The sequence below is a fragment of the Triticum urartu genome, chromosome 7 (assembly GCF_003073215.2).
Source record: "Triticum urartu cultivar G1812 chromosome 7, Tu2.1, whole genome shotgun sequence".
NCBI lineage: Eukaryota > Viridiplantae > Streptophyta > Magnoliopsida > Poales > Poaceae > Triticum > Triticum urartu.
Genome location: NC_053028.1, coordinates 580,269,896 through 580,276,485, shown reverse-complemented (window position 1 = coordinate 580,276,485; position 6,590 = coordinate 580,269,896).

Genomic DNA, 6,590 nt, shown 5'->3' with positions numbered 1-6,590 from the left:
TTACAACTCAAGAATTACAACTCGATACTAGAACAAAATATGACTCTATATGAATGCCTCCGGCGGTGTACCGGGATGTGCAATGGCTCATGAGTGACATGTATGAAATAATTATGAATGGTGGCTTTGCCACAAATACGATGTCAACTACATGATCATGCAAAGCAATATGACAATGATGAAGCGTGTCATAATAAATGGAATGATGGAAAGTTGCATGGCAATATATCTCAGAATGGCTACGAAAATGCCATAATAGGTAGGTATGGTGGCTGTTTTGAGGAAGGTAAATGGTGGGTTTATGGTACTGGCGAAGGTTGCGCGGTACTAGAGAGGCTAGAAATGGTGGAAGGGTGAGAGTGCGTATATTCCATGGACTCAACATTAGTCATAAAGAACTCACATACTTATTGCAAAAATCTATTAGTTATCGAAACGAAGTACTACGCGCATGCTCTTAGGGGGATATATTGGTAGGAAAAGACCATCGCTCGTCCCCGACCGCCACTCGTAAGGAAGACAATCAATAAATAAATCATGCTCCGACTTCATCACATAACGGTTCACCATACGTGCATGCTATGGGAATCACAAACTTTAACACAAGTATCTCTCAAATTCACAACTACTCAACTAGCATGACTCTAATATCACCATCTTCATATCTCAAACAATCATCAAGTATCAAACTTCTCATAGTATTCAATGCACTTTATATGAAAGTTTTTATTATACCATTTTTGGATGCCCATCATATTAGGACTAATTTTATAACCCAAGAAAATTACCATGCTATTCTAAAGACTCTCAAAATAATATAAGTGAAGCATGAGAGTTCATCTATTTCTTCAAAATAAAACCACTGTCATGCTCTAAAAATATATAAGTGAAGCACTAGAGCAAATGACAAACTACTCCAAAAGATGTTAGTGAAGATCAATGAGTAGTCGAATAATTATGTAATTATATGAAGACTGGCTAACATTTAAGAATTTCAGATCTTGGTAATTTATTCAAACATCAAGCAAAACAAAAGAAAATAAAATGACACTCCAAGAAAAACACATATCATGTGGTGAATAAAAATATAGCTCCAAGTAAAGTTATCGATGGACGAAGACAAAAGAGGGGATGCCATCCGGGGCATCCCCAAGCTTAGGCTCTTGGTTGTCCTTGAATATTACCTTGGGGTGACTTGGGCATCCCTAAGCTTAGGCTATTGCCTCTCCTTATTCCATAGTACATCGAATCTTTACCCAAAACATGAAAACTTCACAACACAAAACTTAACAGAAAACTCGTAAGCTTCGTTAGTATAAGAAAATAAATCACCACTTTTCGTACTGTTGTGAACTCATTCTTTATTTATATGGGTGTAATAACTAATGTATTCCAACTTCTCTATGGTTCATACCCTCCAATACTACTCATAGATTCATCAAAAGAAGCAAACAACACAATGAAAATAGAATCTGTCAAAAACAGAACAATTGTAGCAATCTGTAGGTTTCGAATACTTCTGAAACTCCAAAAGTCCTGATAAATTAGGACATCCTAAATAATTTGTATATTGATCTACTGAAGTTATAATTGGTATTTTATCGCTCTCTTGTAAAAAATGAAAAAAAATCATGAGCGCATACTTTCTGTTTTTATCAGCACGACCAAACAACAATCACCCAAGAAGATCCTAAAGGCTTTACTTGGCACAAGCACTAATTGAAACATAAAAAACACAATCATAACAGAAGCTGGATGAATTATTTATTACTAAACAGGAACACAAATCAAAGAATAAAAATAAAATTGGGTTGCCTCCCAACAAGCGCTATCGTTTAACGCCCCTAGCTAGGCATGATGATGACAATGATGCTCACATAAAAGATAGGAATTGAAACATAAAGAGAGCATCATGAAGAATATAACTAGCAAATTTAAGCCTAACCCACTTCCTATGCATAGGGATTTTGTGAGAAAACAACTTGTGGGAACAAGAATCAACTTGAATAGGAAAGTAAAACAAGGATAACTTCAAGATTTTCAACACATAGAGAGGAAACTTGATATTATTGCAATATGTAAAAGCATATGTTCCTCTCTCATAATAATTTTCAGTAGCATCATGAATGAATTAAACAATATAACCATCACATAAAGCATTCTTTTCATGATCCACAAGCATAGAATTATTATTACTCTCCACATAAGAAAATTTCTTCTCATGAATAGTAGTGGGAGCAAACTCAAAAAAATAACTATCATGTGAGGCATAATTCAATTGAAAATTAAAATCAAGATGAAAAGTTTCATGGTTATCATTGTTCTTTATAGCATACATGTCATCAGAATAATCATCATAGATGGCAACTTTGTTCTCATAATCAATTGGAACCTCTTCCGAAATAGTGGATTCATCACTAAATAAAGTCATGACGTCTCCGAAACCACTTTCATCAACATAATCATCATAAAAAGGAGGCGTGCTATCATCATAATAAATTTTCTCATCAAAACTTGGGGGACTAAAAATATCATCTTCATCAAACATAGCATCCCCAAGCTTGTGGCTTTGCATATCATTAGCATCATGGGTATTCATAGAATTCATACTAACAACATTGCAATCATGCTCATCATCCAAAGATTTAGTGCAAAACATTTTAATAAATTCTTATTCTAACACTTTGGCACAATTATCGGAATCCTTATTTTCACGAAAGATATTAAAAATATGAAGCATATGAGGTACCCTCAATTCCATTTTTTTATAGTTTTCTTTTATAGACTAAACTAGTGATAAAACAAGAAACAGAAAGATTCGATTGCAAGATCTAAAGATATACCTTCAAATGCTAACCTCCCCGGCAACGGCGCCAGAAAAGACCTTGACGTCTACTACAAAACCTTCTTCTTGTAGACATTGTTGGGCCTCCAAGTGCAGAGGTTTGTAGGACAGTAGCAAATTTCCCTCAAGTGGATGACCTAAGGTTTATCAATCCGTGGGAGGCATAGGATGAAGATGGTCTCTCTCAAACAACCCTGCAACCAAATAACAAAGAATCTCTTGTGTCCCCAACACACCCAATACAATGGTAAATTGTATAGGTGCACTAGTTCGGCGAAGAGATGGTGACACAAGTGCAATATGGATGACAGATATAGGTTTTTGTAATAGGAAAATATAAAAACAGCATGGTAAATAATGATAAAAGTGAGAACAAACGGTATTGCAATGCTAGGAAACAAGGCCTAGGGTTCATACTTTCACTAGTGCAAGTTCTCTCAACAATAATAACATACTTGGATCACATAACTATCCCTCAACATGCAACAAAGAGTCACTCCAAAGTCACTAATAGCGGAGAACAAACGAAGAGATTATTGTAGGGTACGAAACCACGTCAAAGTTATCCTTTATGATCGATCTATTCAAGAGTCCGTAGTAAAATAACACAAAGCTATTCTTTCCGTTCAATCTATCCTAGAGTTCGTACTAGAATAACACCTTAAGACACAAATAAACCAAAACCCTAATGTGACCTAGATACTCCAATGTCACCTCATGTATCCGTGGGTATGATTATACGATGTGCATCACACAATCTCAGATTCATCTATTCTACCAACACAAAGATCTTCAAAGAGTGACCCAAAGTTTCTACTAGAGAGTCAAGACGAAAACGTGTGCCAACCCCTATGCATAAGTTCACGAGGTCACGGAACTCGCAAGTTGATCACCAAAACATACATCAAGTGGATCACGTGATATCCCATTGTCACCACAGATAAGCACATGCAAGACATACATCAAGTGTTCTCAAATCCTTAAAGACTCAATCCGATAAGATAACTTCAAAGGGAAAAATCAATTCATCACAAGAGAGTAGAGGGGGAGAAACATCATAAGATCCAACTATAATAGCAAAGCTCGCGATACATCAAGATCGTGCCGAATCAAGAACACGAGAGAGAGAAATCAAACACATAGCTACCGGTACATACTTCAGCCTCGAGGGTGAACTACACCCTCCTCATCATGGAGAGTTCCGGGATGATGAAGATGGCCACCGGAGAGGGATTCCCCCCTCCGGCAGGGCGCCGGAATGGGTCTAGATTGGTTTTTGGTGGCTACGTAGGCTTGCAGCGGCGGAACTCCTCATCTAGGTTTCTTTCTGGAAGTTTGGGGTTATATAAGAGGTGTTGGAGTCGGGAACAAGTCAGGGGGTCCCCGAGGCGGCCATGAGGCAGGGGGCGCGCCCAGGGTGGTAGGGCGCGCCCCCACACTCGTGGTGGCCTCGGGACTCTTCTGGCCCACTTCCAATACTCCATGGGCTTCTTCTGGTCCAAAAATGATCTCTGTGAAATTTCAGGTCAATTGGACTGCTTTTGGTCTTCCTTTTCTGCGATACTCAAAAACAACAAAAAAACAGAAACTGGCACTGGCTCTAGGTTAATAGGTTAGTCCCAAAAATCATATAAAATAGCATATAAATGCATATAAAACATCCAAGGTTGATAATATAATAGCACGGAACAATCAAAAATTATAGATATGTTGGAGACGTATCAAAGATCATCTTGAGCTTGTGTCCCTTGGAAGAAAGTAGGATCATAGTTTTCTTGTTGAGGAACAAACTTTGTCTTGGGGTACTGATCTTCTTCCCACTCAAATCCATTGGCATTGAACTTCCATCCAAAACCAATACCTTGATTCTTCCGGTGCCTTCCTTGCTTGTGTACAATTTCCTCAAATTGCTTACTTCCAGCATGACTCTTGTAGACAGCTTTCTCCATAATTCCCTTCAATAAGCTATTTTCTTGCTCAAGTGTAACTTGGCTAAGATAATTATTAGTGGAATCAATAGAACTACTAGAAGCAACAACATTGGATTTAACATGATTGTTGTTACTACTAGAAGAAGAATCTTTCTTACTCTTGTTGCTAGATTTAACTTGTGGCATGTAAGTAGACAAGAGTAAATGCTTGGCAATGTAAGAAGAACTTTTCTTGCGAAGATCAACATTTATTGGTTTTAAGAACCCATGCTCTTGCTCAAGGTTGAGCTTTTCAAAGCTTAACTTCTCACGAGTCTTTAAAAGCTCTCGATGATTTTCCAAGGTAGTTTCATGAGCTAACTTAAGAGTGTTTAGTTCTTTAGTTAGACACTCAATCTCCTTCCTATCATCATCATTCATTTAATCTTGATTAGCATGATTAATAGCAAGTTCATCATAGTTTTCATCACTAGAGTTGTCAACCAGTAAATCATCATCACCTAACAAATCATCTTGATCACTATTGAAATCAACATACTCAGGGTGTGATACCTTTGGACCTTTAGCCATGAAGCATCTTACAATTCCTTCATTTGGTGAGTCAAATATGTCATAGGAGTTGGTTGACACAAATGCTAGACTGGCAACACCTTCATCTTGAGTATATTCAGAGTCGGAGTGATAACTTCTCTTGGAGTGATTGTTGGAGTTGGAGCCGGATACCCATTCACCAACATGAGCTTGATGTCTTCGTTTTGTGTAGCTCCTTGATGACTTGTCCTTCCTTTCCAAATCCTTGCTTCTCCGTGATGTTCTTCATTCATAACGATCATCTCTACTCCTTCTCTCTCTTGGTGGTGATTCTTCTCTTCTACTTCTCCTTTTGGGTGAATCTTCTCTTCTTTTGTAGGGGCCGTACACTCATTGGAGTAGTGTCCGGGTCTTCCACAATTGTAGCAATTACGTTCATGACTTGAATATCTTTTGTCACTGTAGGACCTTGACTTGGAACTTCTTCCCTTGCTTCTACTCTTGTAGAACTTGTTGAAGTTCTTCACCATTAGGCTCAATTCTTCATTGGAGGCTTGTTTCTCACTTGACGATGTAGGAGCATCACATCAGGCTTTGTAAGCACGATGTGACTTGTTGTGAAGCTCTTCCTTATCCTTGAGTGACATCTCATGAGCAACAATTCTTCTAATGACTTCTGTTGGTTTGAGATCTTTGTAGTTGGGCATCATTTGGATCAATGTGCATACGGTATCATATTTTCCATCCAAGGCTCTTAGGATCTTCTTGACGATGAATCTATCGATCATCTCTTCACTTCCTAAGCTGGCAATCTCATTTGTGATGAGAGCAAGCCTAGAGTACATTTCAGCGACACCTTCACCATCGTTCATTTTGAACTTGTCAAGTTGACTTTGAAGAACATCCAATTTGGATTCCTTGACGGAGTCGGTACCTTCATGCATATCAATCAAAGTTTCCCAAATTTCCTTTGCATTCTCAAGACGGCTGATTTTGTTGAATTCTTCGGGGCACAATCCGTTGAAGAGGATATCGCAAGCTTGAGCATTGAATTGCAGCATCTTCAACTCTTCCGCGCTAGCTTCACGGTTCGGTTCTCTCCCATCAAAGAATTCACCTTGCAAGCCAATACACACAATAGCCCAAACGGCGGGGTTATGTCCAAGAATATGCATTTTCATCTTATGCTTCCAACTAGCAAAATTATTACCATCAAAGTAAGGACCTCTACGCTAGTAATTTCCCTTGCTAGACGCCATACTCTCCTGGGTTGTGAAAAGGCA